Source organism: Lepidochelys kempii, chromosome 9 (genome assembly GCF_965140265.1).
Source record: "Lepidochelys kempii isolate rLepKem1 chromosome 9, rLepKem1.hap2, whole genome shotgun sequence".
In the NCBI taxonomy this organism is placed as follows: Eukaryota; Metazoa; Chordata; order Testudines; family Cheloniidae; genus Lepidochelys; species Lepidochelys kempii.
In genome coordinates this window covers 58,866,159-58,882,022 of record NC_133264.1, presented here as the reverse complement: position 1 = coordinate 58,882,022, position 15,864 = coordinate 58,866,159, and the positions used below count along the sequence as shown (strand labels likewise).

At 52.7% G+C, this 15,864-nt stretch overlaps 1 protein-coding gene across 2 annotated transcripts in view; it reads left to right on the top strand.

Annotated features, from left to right (window-relative positions):
• SHROOM4 (shroom family member 4) overlaps window positions 1-15,864 on the top strand; it is a 58,098-nt gene that overhangs the window by 3,609 nt on the left and 38,625 nt on the right. The window lies entirely within an intron of this gene.

Here is a 15,864-nt window from a genome sequence, read left to right as displayed (position 1 = left end):
GAATATCATTCTAGTTCACAGTGGGCTGCACTAGGCCGTGTCCTTGCTGCTCTTACCCTCATCCTTGCGGGAGCTGCCCTAAAGAGACAGGACAAGGGCCAGCCAGCCCCACTGTTCCGAGGAAGGGCAAGAGCTTCCATCGTGCACTTAGCTGGGGAAGCATCCGCTGGCACTGCCTCTGGGAGCTGAAGTGGGGCGAGAAACCTCCCTGCTGACCATGGTGCGGCCCCTCCACTCCAGCTGCTGGGCTGTGTTAACAGTGCATTAGCCACAGGCCATGTTAAACTCCTCCAGGTGGCACAGCATTCCTGCAGGCATGGATGGGCCCCCGGGCTCCAGGCAGCTGCTGCCTGTTCTCCAGCAGCCTTGGCCCTGGTGTCTCGCTGGCCATGTTCACTGCCCTGGGTGCGACAGCAGCTGTTCTTGCCAGCGGCCTTGCAAAGGGGACTTTCTCAGGTGGGGTCCCCAGCAGCTAACAACTGGATTGAGTGTGAAATTCAGCTCTGACTGGAAGTAGACTGTAAAATTAATGTTGTGTGGAGCCCAGGGTGAGCTCTACGGGCTCGGGGTTCTGCCAGGTTTTCATCCCGTGTGTCCGCTCCCCAGACCTGGGCTTCCAGTGTTTGACCAATGAGAAGATCTATGCTCTGAGCCCTGACCCACGGGGTGCAGGGCTGTGGGCCCTTTCTTCAGAGCCTCATTGGCTAGGAATCAGAGTAACAGCTGTGTTAGTCTGTATTCGCAAAAAGAAAAGGAGTACTTGTGGCACCTTAGAGACTAACCAATTTATTTGAGCATGAACTTTCGTGAGCTACAGCTCACTTCATCAGATGCATACTGTGGAAAATACAGAAGATGTTCTTATACATACAAACCATGAAATAATGGGTGTTAATCTGGATTTATGCTGGAAATGGCCCAACACCCATTGTTTCATGTTCTCTGTGTATATAAAATCTCCCCATTGTATTTTCCACAGTATGCATCCGATGAAGTGAGCTGTAGCTCACAAAAGCTTATGCTCAAATAAATTGGTTAGTCTCTAAGGTGCCACAAGTCCTCCTGTTCTTATTGGCTAGGACGTGGCCTGCCCTGTGGTTCTCGCATTTCTGTATTGCAGACCCAAGGGTTGCTAGCCAGAGCCCTGGCAGGTACAGGCAGCATGGGGCTTGGGTTCCCAAGGGGCTCGTCGTCCTGTGAGGCTCCCAGAACTCGAAGGGGTCCTGTGGGCAGGGCTGGGGGCGAATCACATGGGTGCCTGCAGGTCATAGGGAGCCATGTGCTTGATATAGGACTCTGGGTTTCTGGGTGTCTTGCAGCAGCCGGAAAGAGTGGGAGTTTCTTAGGGTCCTTCCAAAGCCAGGCCATTCTTCTTCCCCCAGCATTTATGAGGTCTGAAATGTATGCGGGACAGGGGTACACCTTGCTGGAGCCCAGCCTCTGCTCTCCCCATGGCTGTGTTGAACAGCGGGTCATTGCCCTCTCTCTGAGTTCCCAAGTCAGGGGGCAGTGGGAACACAGGAGTGACTGGCAGTAGTGAGGGCCAGGGCAGCTCCTCAGAGCCCCTGCAGATGCTGGTAGTGGTTTAGTGGGAGGAGGCCGCTCATGTTCACATGGGAGTGATCCAAGGCTCCTGGGCCAGTATGTTGCTGCTGCACCCCCTTCCCCCTGCCCCCGCTTCTGGTGTGATGGAGATTACTGGTCCCCCCCAGCTCCATGGCCCTCTCCTCTGGCAGCGTGGCCGTGGCCCTGTGGCCTGTAACCCAGCTGCGGGCACCCTAGCTATGCGCGGTTAACCAGAGCCAGTGTGATGTCCCCCTACGCTGGCTGGGTGAGTGATCAGCATTGACTGCCAGAGGAGCCTCTCCCAGCTGCCTCCGGCTCTGGTTACACTTTCCCTCCGTCTTGCTGGTAATGAGAGCCAGAGGCCTTCGGGGAGGAAGGAAGTTTGCATGCCGAGGGGTGTGCATGTGTGATCCCAGCCTGCAGGCAGCTCAGGTCCAAATTCAGCATCCACCCTGCCACAGGGTTGGCCTGGCTGCACTCTGGAGAGTGGGACCCATCTCCTCCCCTAGGAAGCTGTTGCCTTGTTCAGAGGGGCTGCTTTGAGCTCAGGTGGGGTGTGTTGACCTGGGGTCTCCTGGCTGCCAGAGCAGGATGCATCCTCCATGTCTCCCCTGAGCCCTCCTGCTGTGGGATGCACTAGCAGCTGCGATGGGCTGGCAGTTGGCCCGGGATCTTGGCCCTGTGGGAGTGGGCAGGGCTCTGGGCTGATGTGCTGGCTGCACGTCCTGCACAGATGCTGCTCCCTCTAGGATAGTTGCTGGAGAAGGATCCCGGGCATGTCGGCTGCTTGTGCTGATCATCTCGGCCGGTGATTGTCTCCTCAGCCCACCTGAGTTAGAAGCAGGGCCCTTGAGTCTGGTCCCAGAAGTCTCTCAGCTCCAGCATGCTCACATCTGCCTGTCTAGGCTGTGTCCTGGTCCTGTGACTCCCCACAGACAGCTCTGCTGGTGCCCCTCAGTCCCGACCTGCAGCCCCTGCTATCCCAGCCTTGGGCTTCCCCCTGAGTTCTGCCGGTGCCTCTCAGTCCTGACCCATGCCCCCTGCTGTCCCAGCCCTGGGCTCTCCACACACACAGCTCTGCTGGTGCCCCTCAATCCTGACATTCAACTTCCCCGGCGTTTCCTGTGCACAGGCTGCCATTCATTTCAAACTGTTTGTCTTTGTGCTGTGGACAAATCTCATTATTATTTCTGACCTAGGAGCAGCACTTGAGCAGGAGGTGGAAGGTCAGTGCAGGAAACCTCTGCCCTACCTAGAGCCTGGCTGTTCTTGCTGCGCGTGGCTTAGTGCTGGTGAACAAAGGGCATTTGTTACAGCACTGTGTATTCAGGGGAGAATTCTCTGCAGGCGCCCTGGCTCCCCCCAAGCCCAGGCTGTTCGGAGCTGTGGGGTGGCGCTGGCCTGGCTCCTGCTGTGCTGCATGAGCCCTGGACGGTGGTGATGCCTCTTTGCACTGCTCTGGGGTGGGGTGGGGCTCCCCAGTGTTCCTAACGTGCCCCAGTGAAGGGAGCTGTGTGACGTTCTGGTACAGAGGGGGCATGTGGCCATAGGTACTTCAGCAACATTCCTAGGGGTCGGCGGGGATGGGAAGCTTTGCCCCAAAGTGGTGGGGTCTATTCAGGTTGCATTTGTCCAGCAGCAGGGGCACAGTCTATGGCTTGTCACTGCAGTATCTGAGTGCCTGGCAGCCACTAATGAGTCCCCCCAACACTGCTGTGCATGATCCCCTTGTTCCAGGTGGGAAACTGAGGCACGGAGTGGCAAAGTGACCTCTCAGGAAGTCTGTGTGGCTGAACCAGGGACTGAACTCAGATCCCTTGAGGCCCAGCCCTGAGGTGGGCTGTTCTCTGACTGGAGATACTCTCTTCATTCTAAAAGAGGTCGTGCTGGACGGTGCAAAAACCAGGCTCAGGGTCAGCACCTTCCATCCCAATGTCAGGGGGGTGTCTGTCTCTTCTGGGCCCTGCTTGCCTGGTGCAGGACCCCATTATTAAATGAGCCCCCTTAGAAGAGCTGAAGGTGGCTTGTGAGCAGGGATTTGGAGCAATCAAAGTTTTGAATTGCTCCACTCCAGTTCCGCTCCAGCACCAATAGTGACTGCTCCAGCTCCGCTCCTACTCAAATGAATTTTTAACTAAATAAAAAAAGTGCATACTGTAATTTTGAAAAAACATTTTTATTCAGACTTTTAAAACAATTTAAATGTCTTCAACAGTTATACAAACTAGAATGATTAATAATTCATTCTGTAAAAAATTATTGCAGCAATCAATCAATTCATAGCCTGCTGCAAATCATTTAAAATTAACTTTAAAGCCAAAAACAGTCACTCTACACTAGCTTGAGTTGGCATGTTCGAAGCAATTCTACAGGCAGCCTGAGTGTGGTGTGGGTAGCTATGAAAGTCCTCAAAAACAGACTTAACTTTTAGCCTACCAATAGACTCCATCGCCTCACAATCTTCCCGAAAGTTTCTCTTGAATAATGCTTCATTACAATTATGAATCGCAGAAACTCGCCGGCGTCTTTCTTGTTTCTCCAATTCCTTTTCAAAGGCGTCATCTTCTGAAGAATTGGTGCTTGAACTATCTCCATTTCCCGGTGATGGTTGAAGATGTCTCTGGGATGGACGCTCGAACAAGTTCAGAGTGGAGACGGAAGTTTGAGAACAGCCTGCTATTTCTGAAGGATGTGAACTTTCTGAAACTGCAAATTCGATTGTTGATGACACCTTTTGTTGTGTTTTGTTTTTGTTCAACCTCTTGTGCCGACTTCAAATGTAGCAATAGATTTTGTTTTTGGAGTCGTCGAGCAATATCAAGGAGCCCTTCCTTTGCCTTTGCTATTTCCCTAGAGGTAAGAAGAATCCAATACCATGGGTCAACATAAACTCCAGCAAGGAAATGAATATTGTCAAAAAGCTTCTCTTCATGTTTCTGCATGTAGGATAGAATTCCTTCTGCAATTTGTCCACCATTTTCTTTCAAGAATTTTGACAGTTTTCGCCATTCCTTCATTAAAACTTCCAGGGTTACATCAACAGCTTGCAGAGTAACAGCCGTGTTAGTCTGTATTCGCAAAAAGAAAAGGAGTACTTGTGGCACCTTAGAGACTAACCAATTTATTTGAGCATGAGCTTTCGTGAGCTACAGCTCACTTCATCGGATGCATGCCGTGGAAACTGCAGAAGACATTATATACACATAGAGACCATGAAACAATACCTCCTCCCACCCCACTGTCCCGCTGGTAATAGCTTATCTAAAGTGATCATCAAGTTGGGCCATTTCCAGCACAAATCCAGGTGTTCTCACCCTCCACCCGCCCCACACACAAACTCACTCTCCTGCTGGTAATAGCTCATCCAAAGTGACCACTGTCCCTACAATGTGCATGGTAATCAAGGTGGGCCATTTCCAGCACAGATCCAGGCTTTCTCACCCCCCCGCCCCCCGCGGGGAACACACACACACACATAAACTCACTCTCCTGCTGGCAATAGCTCATCCAAACTGACCACTATCCAAGTTTAACCAGAACGTCGGGGGGGGGGGAGGAAAAAACAAGGGGAAATAGGCTACCTTGCATAATGACTTAGCCACTCCCAGTCTCTATTTAAGCCCAAATTAATAGTATCCAATTTGCAAATGAATTCCAATTCAGCAGTTTCTCGCTGGATTCTGTCAACAGCTTGAAGATTCATGATTGTTTGGTTTGGCTTTGCCAAGAAGTCTCGCAGGTTCTTCACTTCGTCCCATTCAACTTTTGTTAACTTCAGTTTTCTTGTTCCAGCAGCAGCCACTTGTTCACAGTAAGATTGAAAAACGAGAAGCCGATCAATCATTGCAAATGTTGTACCCCAGCGAGGCACAGTATCCAATGATTGAGTTAAACATGTAGATCAAGCAGAACACTTTGAATACTTGACAACGACTTGTCGAATTTTTGCCAGAAATTTCTTCGCATGTTCTTTGTTCAGTCCATCCCAGATTGCCAACTGAGGAGTGTGAATACCACACCTCATCAGTTGGACTTTTGAGTCGTCCTCATGACGCTGTGTTGGAAGTATAAGGCTAGGGTCATTAACCCATTGCGCAGCAGCAACCATGTTGAGCTCGATTTCATCCATTCCTTTAGTTCCTTCATCAGGCAAAATAGCTTCAGTTCTGTCCACATCCCTGTTCTCAGAGGTAGAAATGGTTTCGTTGTCCTCGCTTAAATTTTTGATGGCACACGTCATGTTTGCTACATTGTCAATGCAGATGCTCAGCACTTGCATTTCACTGATCGCAAATTTTTCTAAAATAGCTTTTACTTGAGTTTTCATGTACAAAGAATTGCGACGCCCTTCAGTGTCGATTATGTCCAAGGTTTTTACCACAGCTTTATCTTTTCCTTCTTCATAGTACTGAGCACTGATTGCAAGGAAATTTCTGTTTCCATGGGTTGCTGCATCCATTTTCAGGTAGCACAATTTTTGCTCCAAAGCTTTCTTGAGCTCTTCGCGACCAGACTCAGCGGTGCTGACAACTAAATGACGAACCGCATCGTGCCCCGTCGAAATGCCAAGCTGCCGACCCATTTCACCTGCAATTTTTTGGAATCCTTTGTTCTTTAGCCTGAAGGTAGTGAGTGGTGTTGAACTCAAGCAAGCCATTTCCATCAGCCCTTCATGGAAAGTACTGGCATCCAGGGTGACTGTAACCTTTTGAGGACTTCAAATATGAGTCAAGTTTTGTTTGCTCAATTTTGGGTTTCTTTTCAGATGAAGCGCTGCAAAAAATCTTTTCTCCAGGACTTTTCAAAGAGCTAGATGAACGTTGTTTAGCTGCGTCAGCTTTCTGTTTTGCCTCATCTTCCTGGTCCTTTTTGGTAACCAGAGCCGCATAGTTTTCAGGATGGTTACGTTTTACATGCCGCCAGAGGTTGAGACTTTTCATAGCACTTGCTTCACTTGTCTTAAAGCTACATGGTTTGAGCTCGCCATTCACTTCCTTTTCAACCTTGCACGTTGCCAATTTCTTCTTTGCTTTTCAAATTCAAAAGTAAAGACGTCGTTGAGATCCTTTTCTGTAAATCGACTATCAATCATGGGGGGCAGATTTGGTTTTTTTGTTGAAGCCATGGCCAAATCTTCTTGTGCTGCTACTGCAGCCAAATGTTTCTTGTTATGATCTTTGAAAAGCAATGAACGAAAAGCATTACATTTTTTTTATAATGTACCTGCTTGTGGTATCTTAACCACTTAAGGTACTTTGAATTTATTTTGGATTTTCTGGACAAAAATGATTGCATTTTCTTTTTACACAAAATTATTATTAAAGTATATTTTAATATTTTAACATGTTTCTTTCAGTTTTAATGAAGTAAAGTATTTTTAATATACATAACTAATATAGATTTTTATTTATAAATTGCAAGTTTTTCTTATGAAATTTGGCGGTAAAAATATTCAAAATATTTTCCAAAGTTTTAATTAATATCTCAAAAATGCTTTAATATAGATGTATCAATAAAATTTGGTATGTGCCATAGCGTTAGTATGTGCTATCGCTGTTCTACAACATTAATTGTTGGGAAGTAACAAGGCTACACATTACAAGGTTGAAAATAAACTTTAACGGGAAAGCGGATTCAAATTGCAAGCACAGTCCTTTTAGTAAAGAGAGCAAATTTTCAGAAATATGTTTTTCCTTCATCAGGCTGGAAACATTATAAACATATTTCTGAAAATTTGCTCTCTTTACTAAAAGGACTGTGCTTGCAATTTGAATCTGCTTTCCCGTTAAAGTTTATTTCCAATGTTCTATCATACAACATCATTCAAATAAAATTATTTAAATTACAGGTGTCGTGAACTTGGGGGACTGGGCTAATTTTATTTAATATTTTTTACATCTTTGACTATTTAACAGATACGACCCTGGCATATGATTTAATGCTAAAACATGCATTTAAATGGTACTCTTAATTTATTTTGTATAATTAACCGTTTCTGAGAAAACTGTTTAGAAATTTTAATCTGCTTAGATGCTTAGAATGATACAAACAATTTTACTTATTACTTATTTTTCAACTTTGGAACTATAAATATTAAATGTAATAATAAATAACCAAAATTATTAACTTATTATGGAACATATTACCACTTGTAGCCAGGGGCAGTCGACGACAAGCCTTTGTTGAAATATGAAAAAAAAAGTGACCCACCGCCAGTTCGGGACGCCTATGGTTTAAATAATTTTGGATAATGTAATATGGTAGCACATACTAATGCTAAGACACGGACATAATTTTATTACTTTATATTAAAGCGTTTTTGAGATATTAATCAGAAATTAACTTTTCAACATCTCCTTGAAGGGACTGTAGCGCCCTTAGGAAGAATTTTAGGACACCTGTTCACAGAAACGTTTTTTCTTAAAATGATCGAAGCATTCACCCCCAAAGTTTTGTTGGACATTTTCCAATCACTCTGGATATATCACAAAAATCACTCCTAATTTATGCAAAAACGTTTACTGTATATTTATTTGCCTGCTGCACGCGACTTTTTCAATAAATTTAAAATTACAAACAACGCTACCAAAGACCGTTGAACAGATGACATATAAAATAAGTCTTCCAGAGTGATACGGGAGCATGTACAAATGAACAAATGGTAACGGGAGCCCGTGTGAGAAACGAGCTTAAGTGGTTAATATCTCTTGCGATATCTTAATATATCAATAAACAAAAACATTATTTATTTTGCAATATACCTGTTTGTGATATCTTAAATGTTGCGTCTTGCGTCACACTTTTCCATAATCGCAGCACTCAGCACATCTCGTTGATCAACCCTTACAAAAGAAGTATCAACACATACTAATCTATCTAACTAATCTACGCGAGTACGTACTCCCCTAACCTTGACACAAGGGTGGGAGCAGTCTGCAGTGTTGCCGGATGTCTGATAATTATCTGATTCTTTAATAAAACATATCTCCAAAAACCTTTGTAATTTTGTATCTGTACTTTAAATCTTGATTTCGGCTGATGTGAGAATAACTGTGACATATTGTGTAAAGTGGTAAAGTAGATGTTAATATCAGTTGTTATACAATCTGAAACTTTTTGGCACCTTTAGGACTTTCTTGCTAAATATAATTCATTTTGGATTGAAAATGGGGGGAAAAAAAACCTGGAGCAGTAGACCAGTCAAGATTTTCTGTGCTCCGGCTCCACTCCAGCTCCAGGCAAAAACCTGCAGCTCCACGCTCCAGGTCCGGGCTCCACTCCAAAGGCCTGCTTGTGAGCGGTCCATGGTGAGTGTAACACCAGGTGCTCTGCTCCATCAGTGCAGGCTGTCCTGTCCGTAGGAGCCTTGGGCAGCTCTGCTGGGCTGGTGCCAGTCCTCTGCGATGCTGGGGGCTTAGCCCTCGCCCAGGCCTGTCCCTTGCCCAGCGTTCAGCCTTGGTGCGGTGCTGTTGGCCCTCATCATGTCTGCGAGGAAGTGCCACCCTGCGGGCTGAAAGGATACAGTTTCTTTGCGGCTCTCTGCTGGTGCAGGATCCTCCAGAGCAGCTCAGGGCTTTGCTGGAACTGCTGCTTCCTGGCAGCTCCCCGGGCAGAGCCAGCCCTCGCTCCCTGCGTCGGGGCTGGAGCTAGGCATAGATCCTAGCTGGCTCCATTGTGTCCCATGCTGCGTGACCAGTGCTGTCCCACCTCTGCCCAGCCTTTGCTCTTTGCACTCCTGTTGGCGGAGGGTGGGTCCTGGGGGTGCTGGCACACAGGGGTCTGTGCTGGGGAGCATCGAGGGGCTGCAATGATGCTGGTCTCCATGCTATGTCTGCCCGTACTGCCTCCCCTAGTGCTAGGGTCCCGGGGGGGGGGGGGGGGATGGGGAGGCCAGGCTGAAGGCCAGAGCCGTGCTGGCTTGGAGTGATTGCACCTGCTGACAGTGACGAAAGGTTCTCGGGAGGGGCATCTGGGGGGCTGTCAGCCTATACCAGGAGTGATGGGTGGCCCCGTCCAGCATGGGCAGATGTGCCTGGCAGCTCTGGCTGGTTACTGGTTTCCAGTAAAACTATTCGCCACTGTTCAGCCACTGTTCTCCAGATGTGTACGAAGCCAGCGGGAGCAGGCCTAGGGCACGGCTGTGCTGAGGAGTGAGGGAGACTGGATCTGTTTGTGGGGGCTGGGGCCAAGGTCTCCTGGAGCTGGGTGCTCAGAGCTGTGAGTCATCCCTGAGCTGAAGCTGGGGCCGCTCTCCCTGGGCTGGAGTGTCCCCACTGTGAGGACAGAGGTGGGGAGTGCACCCCTGCCCAGGGATTTCCAGAGCACTTCTCTGCCTGCATCCACCAGGGACACCCGCACTGAGGGCAGCAGATGTGATGTGTGCAGGAGAGGGCAGGGCCAGCCTTGGGGGTGTCTGGCACACGCAGCCTTTTCCACTCAAACTCATGGGCAGCTCTGTGGGGAGGCCCAGCACCAGGGTGAGGGGCCACTGGCAGCACCTGCTCCCCTAACTGCCTGGGGATGTCCTCGCTCTCTGGTCCCCGGGTATGGTGGGTGAGGATGGGGCCTGGAGCTCCCGCTTCACCTGGGCTCTGGGGGTTGGAGCTGGCTGGTGCTTGGCCAGAAAACCTCCTGGGGAGCCCACGATGGTGCAGAGAGGGGTGCCCCATCCCAGGGTGGTGCTAGGGGGCGCTGTGCTGGGCCATACTTTTGGTGAGCTGTGACGGTGATCCTCGGGGTTGGTATGAAAGATCCTGCAGCTAAGAGGGGAGAGGGTTGAATTCCAGTTGGGGGGCCCAGGTGTGTGCTGTGTCCTCAGACTGCCCCTAGCGACAGCACGTCCAGGACGCTCCTCATGTGGTTATGCAGCGCTGCTGCGGGGGTCTGAGCTGACAGGGGAGGAGTTCTGGGTGCATGTTATGTGGGGGTGGAGGGTTTGTGCACTGGGGACCATGTTGCTGAGGGGTGGGGAGTGTGTCTGTCTGCATGCTGTCGGGGGGGCTCGCTGTCGGTAGGCAGGTCTCTGGGCGGAGGTTTGTCTCCAAGGCCCCGCCTCTGCCCCGCTGAGCTGGAAGCTGAGCGCGGCTGATGGTTTTCGGCAGCCCAGAGAAATGGCAGGTGCTGTGGGAGTGGCTCCGGGAAGGGAAGGGGCAGAGAGTGGTTCTTGCCTTGAGCTTGCGCAGTGGCACCGAACTGCCCGTGCAGGCTTGGGAGCTGGGTGCTTGGGGCTGCTGGGGGTTTGTAGCGCGATCCCCACACTGCCTGGAGAGGCTTGGCTGGAGGGTTTGGGCCCCTTGGAATTGCAGGATGAGCATGTTAGCCACCTGCTCCCACCACTGTGGTTAGCAGTGAAACAATTAATGTAGATACTGAAATGCAGGGCCAGGTCCTGCTGCCAGGGAAGTCAATGGGACTTTGCTATTGACTGCTGTGGCAGCAGGCTCTGCTCTTCAAAGTGATATCATTAGGCTTCAGGTCAACACATCTGTGAGTTGTTTTGGGGTATTGGCAGGTGTCCCTGCTGTGGTCACGCTTGTGCTGTGTTCGGAAGGGTTTCTTTGCAGCCATGAGGGCAGGCCTGGATAGGGGATGGGGGATGTCTCTCCCTGGCCTGTGGTGACCGGGGGAGCAGGCCTGCATTGGGAAGCCTCTTCCCTTCAGTACTGAGGTCTTTAGTGGCTTAGGCAGAACAAACCCCTGTTTGTGCTGGAATTGGCCCCTGAAGCAGAGGTGCCAGCCCCCGAGCCTCCCCCAGTGCACGCAGCCGTCATGAAACCTGCCAGACAAAGGGATGGCCCTGTCTGAGCCCTGGGGCTGGGCTCTCCGGCCAGCCGGGGCAGCCAGTGACTCAGTCCCATTAGCTCCCAGCTGCCTTCCCCGCCTATCTGTCCACAAATAACCTTCAGCTCCAGCCAGCAGAATCCTGGTATTTCTCTCTGATGGGTCTGTGCCCTTGGTGCAGGGCCAGTCACCTGCCTATTTCTGCTCCTCCCTTGTCTCATGCATCTGGGCATGGTTCCTCTGGGCAGCGTCTGCTGCTGGCTCCCTAGACAGCTTTGAGGAGCAGTGGGCGCTGTCCTGGGTTCTCTGCTTGGTGTCCCCCTCTGGATCCCTAGTTTTTGAACCTGTGACCTTCACTCCTGACCCTGTTGTTCATTAGTTGTCCCCCATCTTCAGTTGGTTCCTGGGTCCAGTGGTCCCTCTCACAAGGCTAGGAGAGGGGCCTTTAGAAGTAGGTGGACTTGTGCTCGCCCACCTCCCAGGGTTCTAATAGGGTCTGCCCTGGTTCTCCTGGCTGGTGCCAACCTCCCTGCTGCCCTAGTTAGGAAAATGTTGTGCAGGCATCAGGGCTCCTTTCTTCCCACCTGTCGCTCCCCATTGACTACCTGCCCTCCACGAGTACGGCGCACCCAGCGGGAATGGGGGATCTCCCTGTGTGTGCGCACACTGACACTGCAGGCAGACTAAGAAATAAAGTAAGTCCTACTGAAGCACCGCCCTCCCCTTGAAGCTGGTCAACATTGCTCATCAGAACAGATGTAACATAGGGATGGTCCTGTGTCTACCATACCTGACTGTGCCTCTCTTTGACCAGAGACCCACACAGTCCCAGTCCAGGTAGGAGTGCAGCACTGCTGAAACACAGCCACCTCTGGGGTAGAGGGCAGCAGCCAGCCAGACACAGCAGCGGGGAAAGTAATACCTGGGTAGATGACCGAGGGGTTTTAGGTCATTGTCTCCCAAGGGGCTAGCAGCCCTACCTAGGGGAATGTCTATTGGCTCCCACCCCCGTCTGTCCCTGGGGCGCTGGTTGGACACATGTGACCTCTGCTCCTCTGCGGCTGTAGCCCTTGGGTGGGAGCCTTTGGCGTGGCAACCCTGGGGAGCCGTAAAGCGAGCGCTGCGCTAGGGCTGGCTGTGTTCCCAACTGCTGAATGCTCTGGTTGCTCCTGAGTGGGCTCTGAGCCTCTGTTCCCCTGCTGCTGGGTACAACTGGCTCTGGGGACAGCAGCAGGGTCCGTAAAGCAGCATGGCTGGAGGGCTCCCAACCCAAGCTCCCTTCCCCCCCCCCACTCCGATCATGTCCTCTGGGAGAGTGTGAGCTCCCGTAGCCTCTCTGTTGGGCTCTGCAGCCAGCACTGCGGGGGTTCGAAGGGCAGAGGTCTTGCTAGACAGCCCCAGGTGTGCTCTCCGTGTGGCAGACTGGAGGCAGTGCCCCCACAAAGAATGCTGATGGGTTCAGCCATGCTGTCCCATGGAGTGAGGTGGGATCTGTGGGGAGTTGCGCCCTGCTTGGCTGGGTTAGCTGGTAGGGCCAAGATCCTCGCTCGCTTAGAGGACGTGGCAGACTCTGAGCGATCCTGGGGCCGTGGAGGGCGGGAGCGCTCCCCAGGCATGGCCGGGGACTGTGGGGGCCGGCCCAGAGTTGGGAAGTTGCTCTTTCCCTGAATTGCAAGTAAACTGGGATCAGCTGTGCTGAAATGGGCAGGCAGCTGTGCTGCAGGCAGGGTGACCAGTGAGCTTGGGGAACAAGCCAGCCAGAGCCACCTGGGGAGTTGGTGAAATGCTAGGGGCTGCGGGAGTCTCTGGCCACTGGGATCCAGGGCCAGATTGGGCCTGTTTGGAGGATCCTGCTCCACTCCCCTCACTTGGCTTCTGGCTTATAGCCCCCTGCACTCTCTGCTCAGGTCAGGGAGAAGCTGGGGGCACGGAGTTTGTGGCACAGGCTGTCTGACCCAAAAGGAGCAGCTCTGAGCTGAGCAGGCAAGGGGGTGGGGACTCAGGACTGGCTCCCTGCCCCCAGATGCATGCTCAGCCCAGTGTTGGGCTGGTCAGAAGAAATCCTCAGATGAGAGTTTGTGACGCGACCTGTCCGGCCTGTGAATGCAGGGGCTGTGCCTGGGCTCTAGGCAAAGGGGATGTGGCATGCACAGGTAGCAGCGATCTGCCTGCACAGGTTGCAGAGCAGCAGCCGTGTTAGTCTGTATCCGCAAAAAGAACAGGAGGATTTGTGGCACCTTAGAGACTAACCAAAATTTATCAGAGTCGCTCAAGCCAGAGGGGCTCCTCCATACCAAAGAATCCCTGGCCACTGTACTTTTCCGCCTGGTACGGAGAATCACTTTGTCCACACTGAAATGCAGCCACCTCTGAAGGCGGCAATATAGCCCACGGCAATGCTGCCCAGCAGTTTAAGACAGGAAGTGAATGATCCAGGGGGACTGGACCGACCCAAGTTGGAGTCTGGTCAAGACAACAGAGCTTTGGGGGTGCAAAGCACCTGCGGCTGTTACTTAAAAGTCCCTGTGTGCTCAGGGACTCTCCCCTGCGCTGTCCAGGAAGGCAGCGCTTCTGGCCCAGCGCCCTCATGCCACAAAGGGGAGAGCGCTCCCTGCTGCATTTCTGGTCCCCGCTGGGCTGGCTGTGAAGCGGCTGGGACTCCCCTGGAAAGCGAGCCCCTTTTGCTGACTTCCCCTCCCCCGCGTCCATCCGTGGCTGGGAGTCTGGGGCTGGCTAGCCGGGGGGAGGAGGGTGGCAGCGTGCCGAGTTGCAGGAAATCGGCTCTTAAACCCACCCTAATTAAGACAAAGCCACTTTCTCCTCCCCGTTCCTGGCTGGGAAGGTTGCTGGGCCTGGCTGTAATTGAATTACACAGTTCCCAGGTCGCCGGAGGAGACCCTGGTGATGACGTCAGCGCAGTGTCTAGACTCGCCTTGTTCACTGTGTCCCGCTATAGCTGCCACTGGCTGTGCTTGGCCAGAGCCAGGCCTGGGCCGGTCACTCCCCCAGCCCTGTCCCTTCGTCCTGAGGCCTTGTGGCAGGGGCTCCTGGCCCAGGAGCTGTGACTGCAGAGATCTGGGGCCTGTTGGGGACCCAGTGTGCCCCATTGGTGAGCCGTTCCCTCCCCAGACCCTGTTGGATTGGCCACGTCCGTTCTGCTCTAGCAGGAGGGGCGTGGCCTGGTTCTGTGTTTGCCAGTGGTTTACAGCAGATGGGGGTGGGGGATGCAGGGGAGCCTCTGCTGACGCCCCTGGAGGCCAATGTGCGCCAGGTGGCCTGAGCTGTGTCTGCCGAGAGCGAGCCCTGCACAGCGGAGGGGGATGTGAGACGGTGACTGAGCTGCTGTGCAGCGTGCATAGGGCTGTGGCATAGGTCGCAGGACCAGATCTGGCCTGGCTCGGTTCTGAGCGGGACATGGACTGTGCGGGGCAGCTGGGACACCGGGCAGGGTTTCCAAGGAGAGGCAGGGGCATGAGGGGTGCCGGCTGCAGTCCCCCCAGGCTTGGGGGAAGTGTATGAGCAGGCACCAACATGCCCACCAGGGGGCAGCATGGGGAGCCTGGCTGAGGGTGGTGGATGGGCTGGGATGGTCTGACTTTGCTGGGGACACCAGCTCGTGGTGCCTAGGGTGAGGCTGGTCGCCAGGGCTGGGACACAGCAGGAGGGCAAGTTCCACCAGCAATGGGAGAACTGAGTGGAGCTGATCTCAGGGGTCAGGCGGATGTTGGTGGGGCTCCAACACCTGTGAGCACAGCAGGCGTGGGGGATGGGCTGCCTCAGTACTGCCTGTTTCGAGGAGGTACAGTGGCCCCTGGCCAGTGCCTGACCCTCACCGGGATGCAGAGAGAGGAGGCCGGCATGCGAGCAGGGCAGCCCCCCTCACTGCTTCATCTTCACTCGAGTGCTCAGGGCCGAGCCAGGGGGCCCTGCTTGCGGGCATCAGGAGCTGCTCTTGGCGTGGTGCTAGGTGACCAGCGAGCTGCAGGTCCTGGGCGCCCCTTGCCTCTGCCCCCTGAAGCCGCAGTGTGGGTGGGGGGCCCCAAGAGGCTGGGTTAGGGCAGGAGCTCCGGCAGCTGCTCTCTGAGCCCCCTTGGCTGCCCTGTGTGATGCGTCATTTATAAGCCCAAGTGAGATTTGCGAGTGCTGGTGCTGCTGTGCATGCCTGTGCTCCACCCCCGGGGGACTGTCTCCAGTCGTCATGAGCCCGTAGGTGTTGGCCCTGCACCCTGCTGTGCCCAGGGGGACCTGCTGCCCACCAGGCTCTGGTTGGGATGGGCCTGGTAGTGCTGAGGAATGTTCCCGAGAATGGGGCAGAGCTGGGGGAGGGGCAGGAGGTCACCTGTCTGGGCTGACAGAGAGGCAGGAAAAGAACCCAGGAGTCCTGAGTCTGGGCCCTGGTCTGGCTGTGTGATAGCCTAGGCGGGCTCCCTATTTAGCCAAGCTGAAGGGCAGCGCACACTCTCTGCCCCTGACATGGACGCTTAGGAGTGGGAGCCGGGGAGCAGAGGCCAAAAGCTG